Source organism: Panthera uncia, chromosome B1 (genome assembly GCF_023721935.1).
Source record: "Panthera uncia isolate 11264 chromosome B1, Puncia_PCG_1.0, whole genome shotgun sequence".
Lineage (NCBI taxonomy): Eukaryota > Metazoa > Chordata > Mammalia > Carnivora > Felidae > Panthera > Panthera uncia.
The window spans coordinates 63,737,368-63,750,893 of record NC_064811.1 but is presented as its reverse complement, the minus strand read 5'-3'; the positions used below and the strand labels follow the sequence as shown (position 1 = coordinate 63,750,893).

The 13,526-nt window shown below is 38.6% G+C and overlaps 2 long non-coding RNA genes across 3 annotated transcripts in view; both read right to left on the bottom strand.

Moving 5' to 3' along the window:
• The window catches only part of LOC125923669 (uncharacterized), a 69,792-nt gene extending 64,654 nt beyond the window's left edge, over positions 1-5,138 (bottom strand). For both annotated transcript variants that reach the window (XR_007458123.1, XR_007458124.1), the window contains exon 1: positions 4,495-5,138. This is a non-coding gene — a long non-coding RNA (uncharacterized LOC125923669). The remainder of the gene's footprint in view (positions 1-4,494) is intronic.
• A 619-nt stretch (positions 5,139-5,757) lies between these two features.
• Positions 5,758-6,756, bottom strand: LOC125923670 (uncharacterized). Its single transcript, XR_007458125.1, has 3 exons — positions 6,669-6,756; positions 6,473-6,533; positions 5,758-5,909 (listed from the first exon to the last, which is right to left on the bottom strand). It is a non-coding gene; the product is annotated as an uncharacterized LOC125923670 (long non-coding RNA).
• Positions 6,757-13,526: the final 6,770 nt, after the last annotated feature.

Genomic DNA, 13,526 nt, shown 5'->3' with positions numbered 1-13,526 from the left:
TTTTTTTTTTTTTTTTTTTCCATAGGGTATTTTTTTCTCTTTTTTCTTTTTGTCACAGGATATATTTATATATTTATTTTTTTTAAATGTTTATTTATTTTTAGAGAGAGAGAGAGAGCACGAGCAGGGGAGGGGCAGAGAGAGGGAGGCACAGAATCTGAAGCAGGCTCCAGGGTCTAAGCTGTCAGCACAGAGCCCAGCGCGGAGCTCAAATTCACAAACCATGAGATCATGACCTGAGCTGAAGTTGGATGCTTAAACAACTGACTGAGCCACCCAGGTGCCCCTATTTTTTTTAACATTATATTCAAGTTAGTTAATATACAGTGTGGTCTTGCCTTCAGGAGTAGAACCCAGTGATTTCTCTCTTACATATGACACCCAGTGCTCATCCTGAAATGTGTCCTCCTTAATGCCTGTCACCCATTTAACCCATCCCCCTGTCCAACACCCCTCCATTAACCCTCAGTCTGTTCTATGTATTTAAGAGTTGCTTACGGTTTGCCTCCTCTGTCTCTATCTATCTTATTTTCCCTTCTCTTCTCCTGTGTTCATCTGTTGAGTTTCTCAAGTTGCACATATGAGTGAAATCATATATCTTTCTTTGACTTATTTGGTTAGCATAATACCTTCCAGTTCCATCCACATTGTGGCAAATGGCAAGATTTCATTCTTTTTCATCGCCAAGTAGTAGTATTCCACTGTGTATATAAAAACCATACTTTTTAGTAAGTATTTTTATTTAGTAGTTTTATTTAGGCTGAGAATTTTGGAGGGTATGTGTTAGAGATCCTTCACTCGTGCCCACCCTTCCTTTGGTTTTTATTTTAAGAAAGATAAAGCTGGAGAAAGGCTCATAGCTTGGGTTGAAGTGAGCAAACTGGACAGACTGGAAAGGATTGGCAGGGCTAAGACCTGGATTACAAGACCCTGGGAAATCCTCCAAGATAAGAATTCCAAGCAATAAACAAAATGTGCACGATAAAGAGAATTACACATTAGGAATTTTTTAAAATGTGTTCCGCCTTCTCCAGAGGTGGCAAAAATACATAACCACGACGTGGGGAAGGCACTGGTGGCCCAGGGACAGGGGAAACTACCTATTCACAAATAAAGCCCTCTCCAGTGTCAGGTGTGGCTTGAACTCTCCCTGTGAACTTTGCTTTGGGGCATAATGGTTTATTGCCAAAAAGGCTGTCCAAAATTTAAACCTAATGAACACCTGAACTCTTCTTGAAAACTACATGCCAGTTAAAGACCGCAGATTCTGAGGTGATAAACTAAGAAGGGGACAGTGGCTAGTAAATTCAGGTTGTGATAAGCTTTAGACCACTGAGCCATCAGGGAGATCAGGCTTAGGTGTGGCACTTTGACGTCAGATTAGCACAAAGTAAATACTCAAAATTCAACAAAAAATGCAAAGATAATGGTGACGGACGACGCCAAAGAGGAGGAGGCTTCCGTGGATGAATCTGGCTTGATTCACGATTGTGCTTAGGGCCTGCTCTGCAGGTCAGACAATAAGATTCATCACGTGGTGAAATAATTTGTAATGAGACCGTGAATCGTATTCATAAGCCAAGGGAAAACATTGTCAAAGGCCCCTCCCACTGGTGCATAAATGACAGGGAAGCATTTCTGGAGCGGGGCTTGTTGAGTACTGTTTGTGTGTTCCCCTCTGCAGGACAAGCATCCTCTAGTCCTGCTAACACACAACCGGTCAAGTCACAGATGTTTATGTGGAAGTTTCTGTGACCTTTCCGGCATGCTCTCCCTTCAGCTGGATCCCAAACACAGTCTCATTTCACAGCCTTGCATCATCTAGTAGGAACCCAGCCAGGTGGAGAGGGAACAGCCTGGGAAGGGATGAACAGGAAGAGCCCCAAGGATTCTACAGTGGGTCCAGAAACCCCTTCGCTGAGTAAACTTGAGGAGCCCAAGGGCACTTTCATCAAGCACAAGCACAGTGTGAGAAGAGACAAACCAAATGCAAGTTAAGAGTGTGACCACGTTGAAGGACAACTGACACTTGTCATAAGGCTAGAAGTTTTGTATGTTTTTTAGCCCTTGGTAATATGACAGACATGTTTACTAAAGCCTAAGAACAGATGCTCTTGATACAACCATAGGGCGTGAAGTCCCACAGTATCTTCATAACTGAAATACGTATTTTTAAGGTCTTTTCAATTGTTCAGTGTTACTGATCACATTGTGACTTATTTTTTTTTTAATGTTTATTTTTGCAGGAGAGAGATAGAGTGTGAGTGGGGGAGGGGCAGAGAGAGAGGGAGACACAGAGTCTGAAACAGGCTCCGGGCTCTGAGCTGTCGGCACAGAGCCTGACGCGGGGCTCGAACCCCCAGACCGTGAGATCATGACCTGAACCGAAGTCAGATGCTTAACAGACTGAGGTGCCTCTCATTTTTGTTTTAAATCTGTTTCTAAAGTGACTCTTCAGTATTGTCGATAGATCCATAATAAGAACTAAAATTATTTTAAGGGAGTATCAGTGATCATTTACTCTTCTCCCATTCCCCTAAACTGAAAGACATGGTCATGACTGCAATTCTCAGAGATAGGAAATGATTTTCCCCTCTATTTTGGTTCTTTGAATGGTTTTCCTTGCTGCTTCATGGTTTCCAAGCTGGCTATTATTGTGGAACCTTTTAATCTCTCTGTGCCTGTGGAATTGTGGCTACCAAAGGGGGTGACATCAGAATTTACTGGATACAGTTGTTGGAGAATGAAATGGAATGATAGATGTAAAGTGCTTAGCAAAATGCTGGGACACAGAAAGTACTCAGTAAGTGCTAACTATGATCGTCTTTATCATCACCATCATTATTCATTTAAATTCAGGTTAGTCAAGGATACAGTAATTTTTAAATGATACATTTTATGTTTGAAGATAGCATATAACTTCTGATTATTAACTTTACATAATTATCACTGCTATCTAATTTGAAAATGCCCAAAAAATTTTTTCAGCACCCTCCACATTTGCTTGGTAAGGGTGTTATATGTACGTAGGAAACATTTTTTAATTATTTTAGATTTTAAAAATAACCAGATTTAATTTTCAGGCATGACAATGTTGAATTTGTGATAAATCTGAAAAGCTGAATGATTAAACTTTGTTGATAATCATTTGCATTATATGTTTTGTCTAATCTTTAAATTTACTATGCCAGCAGAGAGCCTGTGATGTTTTAGAATTTGTTTATTCAAAGAAAACATGGAAACATTTGCGTACTGATGTGGAATGCTTAAAAAATGGGCCACGCAGAGGAAAGTTGGAAGCAATGTCTGTGAACCTCAAACTCATCTTGCTTCTTGCATTTTTAGGGCACCAGATTCCCAAGCTGTGTTGAGAAATGTCCAGAGATGAGTGGAAGTGTTTTGAAATCAGAAAAGAAGTGCGTCAGTGCCTATCTGCCACAGCATGGAGACTGCCCTTTGTTTAAAGGCGAGCCAAGCATTGTCTCTGGACCTACATGCGCACATCCCAGTGACATAACTGGGAGTGTCAGGTTGAGATCCCTCTAGACTTGGCTACATCGTGTGCTGGATTTTTAAAACAACTTAGCTATCAGAATAGTTTCCAGGCTTAGAATCAAATGCAATGAGGATAAAATGCCCCCATAAATTAGTTTTCTGAAAGCTTCAAATATACTTTAAGTGAGGTGAATCCTGATATAATAAACGAGTTTCCCAGGTTCCTGTGTAGAAATATAATGCCTCAAATTGGGTAACACTATCATGTTTCAGAAATCCCTCCATTCTGGGTTACCATAACATTAGGTTTCTTAATAGTCACTTGTCTTAGACATTCTCTGAAGGCAGATTCTAAGGCAAAGGCTTTTGTGCAGGTAGTATATTCATGAATTGCTGGAAGGCAAGAAGGAAATGATACTGGAAAGCAAGATGTGGAGGATTAAACAGGAAGGAGGAAAAGCCAATTTAGGGATGAGTTACAAGGTTGGCCACACCAGTGGTACTCAAAGTGGTATTTTGTTTGTTTTTGTTTTTGTTTTTGTTTTGTTTCGTTTTTCCAAAGAGCCTTATGTATGTGTTTCAGAAGTGACTAACTAGGGTATCAAAATGGTGGACACATCTTTTATCTTCTGTCCCCCACTGGTCAAGGGAAACCACGTTAATGCTCCTTTGCACTTCTGAATGATGCACAGGTTCTTATATACTTTCCACACAGGTGCATCAAAACCAAAACAAAACAGGGGCACCTGGGTGGCTCAGTCGGTTAAACATCTGACTTCGGCTCAGGTCATGATATCACGGTTTGTGGGTTCAAGCCTCACGTTGGGCTCTGTACTGACAGCTCGGAGCCGGGAGCCTGCTTTGGGTTCTGTGTCTCCCTCTCTCTCTGCCCCTGTCCCGCTCATGCTCTGTCTCTGTCTCTCTCTCTTTCTAAAGTAAATAAACGTTAAAAAAAAAAAAAAAAGCAAAATACCCAGGTAGAAACTGAGAGATACTTACCACAGGCCTCAGTCAAATGTTGTCAGGTTGCCCCTATGGAAAGCTGGGTGAAGCTTTCAAAGAACAAGTCACCACGGCAGTCCTGGAGTGGGATGTGGAGAGGGTTTGAGGCAGAGTTCAAGGCACATCTACTATAGTCCATATCTTTTACCTCTCAGTTTCTCTCATTCCCATTACAGAGTCCCTTTTAAGGTGGTAGGCAAATTTGAGAGGATTTAATAAAAGGTTAGTTGAATGAAGGTTATCCTCACTGCTTGGATGTAAATCCTAAAGCCATAATCAGTATTTTCTTTCCTCCACTATGTACTTTGAATTTCCGTTATATTTGACTAGTAGGAGGGTCTAACTGTGTGCCCAGTGGAGCCACTCGGGACCTTTATCCTGAAGCCTTAGCCTCCTGGCCCTTGTTGGGCTGTGGTTGCTGTACCTGCTGATTCTTAGTTACCACTAAGTGCTGAAGCACCAAAAGACATCCCAGGGAGCCTCCTCTTTTTCAGATATATTCCTCCCTGTCCCCAAAGTGTAGCAGCAATTCTAACTCCCCCATGGTTGTTAAGGTCAATTTTTATCCCCTGTAGAGTTAACTCTTTGCTTATTGGTTCCCTGGCATGACGAGCCCAACACGACCAGATGGTAATTGTACCTCCAGCTACACTAGAATGCTTGCAGTGCACCCTGGGAAATAGAACTAATGATGACGTAATGTAAAGGATGGTGATGAGAAGCATGCATTCTGAAAGTGTGTCACCAGGAGTGATGGTGAGAAGTACCAGCCCCACTTCTACCCTTGGTTCCCACACCTGTATATCCAATGAACTGGGGGCACAGAACCAGAAATGAACCATTCGTTCAGAATACAAACCACATTCTGGAGGACTGCACCTCACAGGATGCTACTTGAGCTGGTGCCTTTGCCAGACCTCTCTACTATATTCTATAGTCCGCTCTTCAGCGGACTTCAGCTGACATAGTACATGGTAAGTCTAAAGTGTTCTGTGGATATATATCTATTCTTTTGCCTCTTTTGGGGTAAAGTGGGTCTATTCTCAAGATGAAGCAGAGAGAAGAAGGAAGTATATGACAAATACATGTGCAGTTTTCTATTCAACTTAAATAATGATTTCATGGTGGATGCAACCTGTTAAGGCAACAAAATTCATTTTGCAAATTATTCGGTAAATCCAAAGTGCCATGCAAAAGTTGTGGTTGTTTACAGTGATCACAGGAAAAGGAATTTGGCTAAGAAAGCCATCCAGACTGGTGCAGAGCTGTTTATTTGATTACAGATAGAGCCAGGCTGGTGGCCTGAAGTACATGGGCAGCAAAAGAGAAACAGAAATCCCTTGATGTCTGCTATCTCCTCCTCACTCTCCTTCTTTCTGCAACAACTGCTTTAGCTTCAGGCACCTTGAGTACTGTGGGCAATTTAGAAAAAGAAAATACAATTTGAAATTCTGAATTTGCAAGGGACTATAAGAATAATTGATAGTAATGAGTTTAAAAATCAACTTTTGAGGGGTACCTGGGTAGCTCAGTTGGTTGAGTGTCAGACTCTTGATTTCTACTCAGGTCATGATCCCAGGGTCATGGGATTGAGCCCTGCATTAGGCTGTACTGAGCATGAAGCCTGTTTGAGATTCTCTCTCTCTCTCTCTCTCTCTCTCTCTCTCTCCCACTGCCCCTCTCTTCTGCTCTCTATCCCTCTGTCTAAAATTTAAAAAAAGTTTTTTAAAAATCTACTTTTTATTGCCATCTTACTAGCTGCAAAATGTTTTGAATCATGAATTTTTGCAATAGTGCAGCACAGTACATTTTTAAACTTTGAATAAAGAATAAACTTCACAAAAGGGGAGCGGGCAGAGTGTGTATACAGGCCATGAGGTAGGCACAGCACAGCACGTGTGAGGGGTCAGGACAGTCAGGAGAGGTAGGTCCGTGCTGCTGCTGGAGCTCAGACATGGCGGCTATTGTTACTCACCCAAAATCCTCAGCAACAACTGGGCTGTGAGGGCCTTGGAGCAGCTGGAGAAAACAACACCCTGTGTTTAAGAACATTAGCTTCAAGGGGCTGGAAGCAAATATGTTAGATTCCCCCTTTCTGTCTCGATCCCCATGCAGCTTATTATGAAGACGTCTTGGGTTTTGAGCAGTTCTCCACAGTGAAAGGAACTCACCTGGGCACCACAGATGACACCTTCTCTGTTCAATTTGCTACAGGGTGTGTCTCCATCTCCCAGCAGCATGAGATGATGGAACCGAATGTTTCAATGACACCAGTGAAAGTGAAAGTGAGGGAAATACGACATTGGGTACATAAGAGAAATGTGTCATTCAGTTTCCAGACCAAACAGAAGCTTCTTCTATAGAGTACTCAGAAGAGGAGTCTGCCTTAACTCTGGCCCCAGAGGGAAGAAAGAGCTGCCCACGAGACTGTGACTGCTCACGATGTGAGTCAGGCCTCAATGCCAAGGAGCGTGTGCTGTGTTTCATCTTATTGTGAATTGCAATAAACATGTATGATACATCTGAAATGTAAAAAGCAATACCTGTTAGTGTGAGGCAATGTTGTACGTGACACCATGCCAATGGTTCATCGTTAGGCAAATACTCTAATAGTAGTGCTGGAGTTGCCCTGTAGACATAAAAGAAAAACCCAGATGTCAATTCTGGTAAGGATGATAAAGGATGGAAAAAGTCCAATGCAATGGAATTGAAATCAAGTGATTGGCTCTCTCTCATCCAGAATGATCTAGCTGCTACCATTACTGAATGCCCTATCACCAGTGGCAATGTAGCACCGTCATGGAGGAGAAGAGCCCATGCTGTATAGTCCATATGTAGTCTTTATCTCCGGCACAATGGCCACATCATTCATAACTCATTGTGTCAGCCCCACTCGGCTCAATAAATATGATGATTGACACAAGATGGATCATCTTGTCCAGTCAGTTGTTGATTTCCTTTTCTGTGTTGAATGCTCTTCAGTAGCTATTAATGTAAGCCATGAACGTTTGCATACTCTGTCCACTTCCATTGTTCCATCAACTTGTCTATTCTCCAGACTTTCTTGCCTCTGATTTTTCATTATTGTTCCCTCAGGCACAGGAATAAAAGTATACTCATAACTCAACTTTCCCATAACTCAACAATCCCTTCCACACATGGTAAACAATGAACTGTACTGCTCACAGTTTTTAACATTGATAGAATCTCCTTAACCACAGTCTTTTGGGGCCACCTCTGAGTGAGGCTGTGGTGTGGCCGCAGTACATTTCTGGCTAGTCCCAATGTATTATGTATTACCATCTGTGGACCAGACCTGAGGTTTTCCTTCTCTGTTATTTGGTCATAATTGTTTCAGGTTGGGTTTCCTAGGAAGCGGACTCTGTTTAACATGCAAGATTTAACATGCAAGACATTTATTAGAGTGTGCTCTTGAGAACAATATCTGTGGAAGGAAAAGGGAGGGGGCAGGATTGGGCAGGAAGAAAATTGAGCTGTGACAGTGTCTGTGGAATGCCTTAGATAGCCCTGAAGAGAAGGCTGAAGACCAGAAGACTCTTGAGAGCTGTCCTGAGCTGGATAAAGGCACCAGACCTTTCTTTGTATCCTTTATCAATGGTCACAGAATGTAGGCTACCCAAGAAAGGAAGAGATCTTAGGCAAGGAAGATCTGTTCAGCTGAGGCAATCCCAAAAAGGGCTGACAGCTGAGGGCTGGTTATCACAGTATGTGGGGTTAATGAGTCCTTTATTCCTGAAGGGAGATCTGGGTAGCAAATCTCAGCATATGCCAGAGGGGTCAACCTTTAGAAGATATGATTTGAAGGAAAGGCATTGGTATAACAGTGATGGCTTCCATGGAAGTCTGTGAATATATTTTGCTTGTCCTTTCTGAACCTGCTCAAGTCTGAACCTGTAAGAAACATTCTCCCCATTCACACACAGGATTGCTATTATGCCCCCTGAACCATTTGGTTTGGTTGGTAATACCCAGCTTGTGATGGGCAGCTCTGGCCACAAAGGTATTTGTTATCGCAGGTAAAAACTCCTGATCTGAATACCTATATTTTTAATTCACTGGAAGCAAGAAAGCCAAATTCCTATCTGGAAATTTACCACATTGATGAAGAACTTGTCCTTAGAAACTTATTTAGCTTTGCTTTTAATCTGTATGTTTATCGATGACCATAGCAATCTCATGGAGAATTAGGGTATTAGAATACTGGGGCACGGATCAAAGTTGAGCATTCAGATATGAACTCATTCTCTTGAACAGAAAAATTTCATGGATGTAACAATGAAATGACTGAGCAAAAGAACATGCATATGATAGGAATGCTTACAAGATGTTTTCAATTTGCTCTTTTGGCAACCAGTATCTGAATAGACTAAAATTGCAATTTCTTTGTGTATTCTGTTTTATTTCAGAATATGGATTTATAGAACCCTTAGGTTGCTATAAATTTTAAAACATTTTGTAGTCAGTGTCTTTGCCTATATTTACACACCTATGTTAAAAAATTAATCCTCTGGAAGAAACACTATTTATTTATCTATTTATCGGTCTATTTATTTTATTTGAATCTAGTTGATGCACAATATCACAGTAGTTTCAGGTGTACAATTTAGTGATTTGACAAGTTTATACATTATGATGTCTTCACCACAATTATAGTTACCATCTATCTCATCACGTCGCTATTGCAATATCATTGACTATATTCTTTATGTTCTGCTTTTATTTCCTTAAGTTACTCCTTCCATAACTGGACACCTATATCACTCTTCCATTTACCCATTTTGCCCAAACCCCCTCCCCTCTGGCAACCATCAGCTTGTTCTCTGTATTTATAGTTTTAATTCTGCTTTTTGTTTATTCATTGTTTTAGATTCCATTTATGAGTAGAATCATATGGCATCTGTCTTTCTCAGTGTGACCTATTTTACTTAGCATAATACCTCTAAGTCCATCCATGTTGTCTCAAATGACATGATGTCATCCTTTTTATGGTTGTATAATATTCCATTGTGTATAAATTCCACATTTTCCTTATCCATCTGTCTATTGATGGACAATTATGTTGCTTCCTTGTATTACTACTATAAACAATGCTGCAATTAACATGGGAGTGCATATATCTTATTGGGAGTGCAATTAACATGGGAGTGCCTAGTGGAATTATTGGATCATATGGTAAGTCTATTTTTAATTTTTTAAAGAACTTCCATACTGTTTTCCACAGTGACTATACAAATTTACATTCCCACCAACAGTGCATGAGGGTTCTTTTTTCTCCACATCCTGACCAACATTTGTTGCTTCTTATCTTCTTGATTTTAACCATTTTAACAGATGCGAGGAAATGTTTCATTGTAGTTTTGATTAACATTTCCCTGATGATGAGTGATGTTGAGTATATTTTCATGTTTGTTCGTTAATAATCTATTTTAAAACCTGACAATTGTAGTTGAATTTTCCTAATGTCTACACCTATCTATCTATCAATTGATTGATTGATTGATTGATTGATGTAGATGTTTGGAGAATTTATGTATAAAATATACACATATAAAATATATATATATAACATGTAAGGTACATGTATAATAACAAGTAAACTATCTATAGCTACCCATCTCTCTCTCTATATATAACCAATATATTATATACTCCTGGTATAAAAAAATATAAAAACTTAAGAGAAAGTTAACAAAATTACATGGACTATTCATATCTCAAATCTATAGGATTATGTGGTGGTTTAAAAAAAGTTGTTTGCATATCTGCTCATCAAAATTTGGGGTCTAAAGTTCCCTCCCATTGAATCTTGTAATTCCCAGGGAATTCCTGGTTCTCTCCCAGTGACTCTTGTAATTAAGATAATGTACTAGATGTAACTATGTAACTTCAAGGTCAGATCAGAAAAGATCATGAATCTTTCAACTGGCTCTCTCGGGAAGTTTGCTCTGGGAGAAGTCAGAAACCAGGGAGTACATCTAATTATCTTGATATTTGTATGCTGGAGAAGACACAGGTAGACACTCCAGCAATGGTGCAGCTAAGCTTTCAGCCTACAGTCAACTCCAAGTGTCAGCATTTGAGCAAGCCATTTTTGACATCCAGCCCATTTAGACTTTCAGATGATTGTAGTCCCAGCCAACATCTGAGTGCAATAGTATCAGAGAACTTTAGAGTAAATAGTCCAGCCAAGCTTTACTCAAATATGTAACCAATACATGAAGAACAAAGTAAAATGTTTGCTCTCATAATTTTGGGGTAATTTGTTAGGCAGCAATAACAACCAATTAGTATGTGCCATTTTACTCTGCTCTGCACATTATCTCTACCAACTCCCTTAATCTTGTCTATACTGCACAGTGAGTGTTACTGCATTTTAGAGATGAATGAAGTGAGTTTCAGAGAGGTTAACACTCTCATAATGTCACACAGCTAGGAAAAAGTAGAGTTGGAATTCAAACCTAAGCCTGCCTGACTAACTGAAATCTAAAAACTAAAATCAAAGGAATCTTAAATTTGTACAGTAAGGCCTACTCTTCCAGCAGAAAAAAAAATTAAAAAATTGGCAACATATCCGAGATCAATTGAATTAGAAATACCCACGTTCAAATAAAATAATTAAAATACTTTCTAGAGTTCAGCACGTGCAAGCTACAAATGAAAAATTTGGTTGAGAGGGCCCTAGTGAAAAACAAATTTAACTATTACCATATGAACATTGTTGCCTGAATAGTGAAGACGCCAAATGGCTGAGCAAAAGGTATTGGAAATAATCTGTAACAACTTCTGTAAAGATGTTTTGGCATGAAAGTGTACAGCAATTTCATTTTGAAATACTGAAAAGCATGAGCGAAAACATAATTAGTATCCATAAAAAGTGAATAATTACAGCGCTTTGCTTTAAATGACTTTTGATGAAGTTCTAATTCTTCAATATACCATTACCCATTTAACCTAACATAAAAAAAGGAGAAATCATCTTCTATACTTTTCATCCCTTTAGAGGTCTACCGTCAAAAGGAAATATCAAACTTAAACTGCCCTATCATATGCCAAGACTGAGGGACTATAACTATGCTCGTTCACACACAAGACTAAACATATTTTTAAATTTGTTCTGATTGCATATGTGGCTTGCAACTTATTTATCCCAAATAAACATTTTCCATGTCTCTTCTGTCGGACTTACAGTTTTTTACATATTAACTCTAAATATTGGCAAAGAAACTTTTCATCACTGAACAGTCCTTTCATCCCTTCGCCTCTGATTGCTCTAGTGTCTTCTTCAAAGGTTCTTTGCTTTATCCCGGGTTAGTGTTTGATATATTGAGAATAGGTTGGATGTTTCAAGTATGTCTATTAGAATTTGATTTGTTTGATCCATAGTTCTCAAATATTTGTGTGCTTACGAATCATCTGGGGAATGCATAATAAAAAACTAGATTCCTAAAAAAGAAGGGGAGGGGGTGCCTGGGTGACTCATTTGGTTGAGCATCCTACTTTTGATATGATTTCCACTTAGGTCATGATCCTAGAGTCGTGATATTGAACCCCGCTAAGAGTGGAGCCTGCTTAGGATTCTCTCTTTCCTTCAGTCCCTTTTCCCCTTCTCACGCACACTCAATCTCTCCTTCTCTAAAATAAAACAAATACACAAAAACAAAACAAAACAAAACAAAACAACCTAGATTCTTGAGCCACATTGCCAGAGATTCTGTTTGGAAGGCTGTGGGGTAGATCCAAAGATTGCACATGTGTAAGAAGGACTTTAGAAATTTCTTTTGCAGATAGTCTGAGTATCACATTTGGGCAAACGCTGTCCTAAGTATTATGGCAGTAATTTTAGTAACTGCCATTAGATTGTAGGATGCCATTTACCATAAATTGCTAAATGTATAGGCTTTATCCATATAGTTTTTAAAAACAAGAAAATTAAAAACTTTCATACTTTAAAAATATTACTCAAAATAAATTAAAACTTAAATACTTAAGGTAAAAACAAATATTTATTATAGCTATTTGGATATATTACTTAAAATATACTTTATCAAAATTTAAATATATACAACAAATAGGACAGAATATTTACAGTATAATGCTGATAATAATTATATAGGATATATACTTATCTAAGAGTATACTTATCTGAAATAATTTTCATAGATATATAATTATCTAAAACCATTAACATTAAGTAAAATAATCATTTATTAATTTAATATCGCTATCTACCTTGAACTTTTCATGAAAATTTGCAAAAAATAAGAAGTAACCTATGTCGAAGTGGTTACATAGAGGTTACATAGTGTTCATGAGCTGTTTGCTTATTTATTTGTGTATTCTTTTGTCTTGAAGTATCAGAAGTTGACGTAAAGCCTATGAATGCTCCTAATGATTTAATTGCTCTTCCACTTGATTTATCTTTGCCAATATAGAGTACTTTAGGCTATTTACCTCCAGTGTTTCTACATAGAATTTCTCCTCATAATCTACAAAATTATCATATATTATCTCAAAATGATCAACTGAAATTAAAAATGAAACAACAAATCCATTAAAGTTTCCCCCACCATAATTCATTTTTGTATTAACTCAGCAATAAACCTATTAAATAATCTCTATTACAAAACACTCCTTCAGCCCTCACAATATAAAATAACACAGGGCACCTGCTCTCGAAGGTACCTGTTCTGATAAGCCTCTGTACTTCAAAATCGCAAGTAAGTTGTCTAGAATTTTTCTGAAGTAATTATTTCTCTTCTATACCCCCTCTTTGTTATTAAACTAGTTAGTATTATATATTAAGAGAAGGAGCTTTGAAATCTGTATTTTTAAGGACTCTATTCAAATCCTCGCTCACCAATGAATTGCGATGGGAAATAAGAACAATTTCTTTATAAAATCAAGATAATACTTAAATTCACAGAATTTTTTTTCAAAGTATTTCAAAATATTCAAAGATAAAAGAAGGTAATATGCAAGCTCTACCTCAAGTAGGATACTAGTATGAA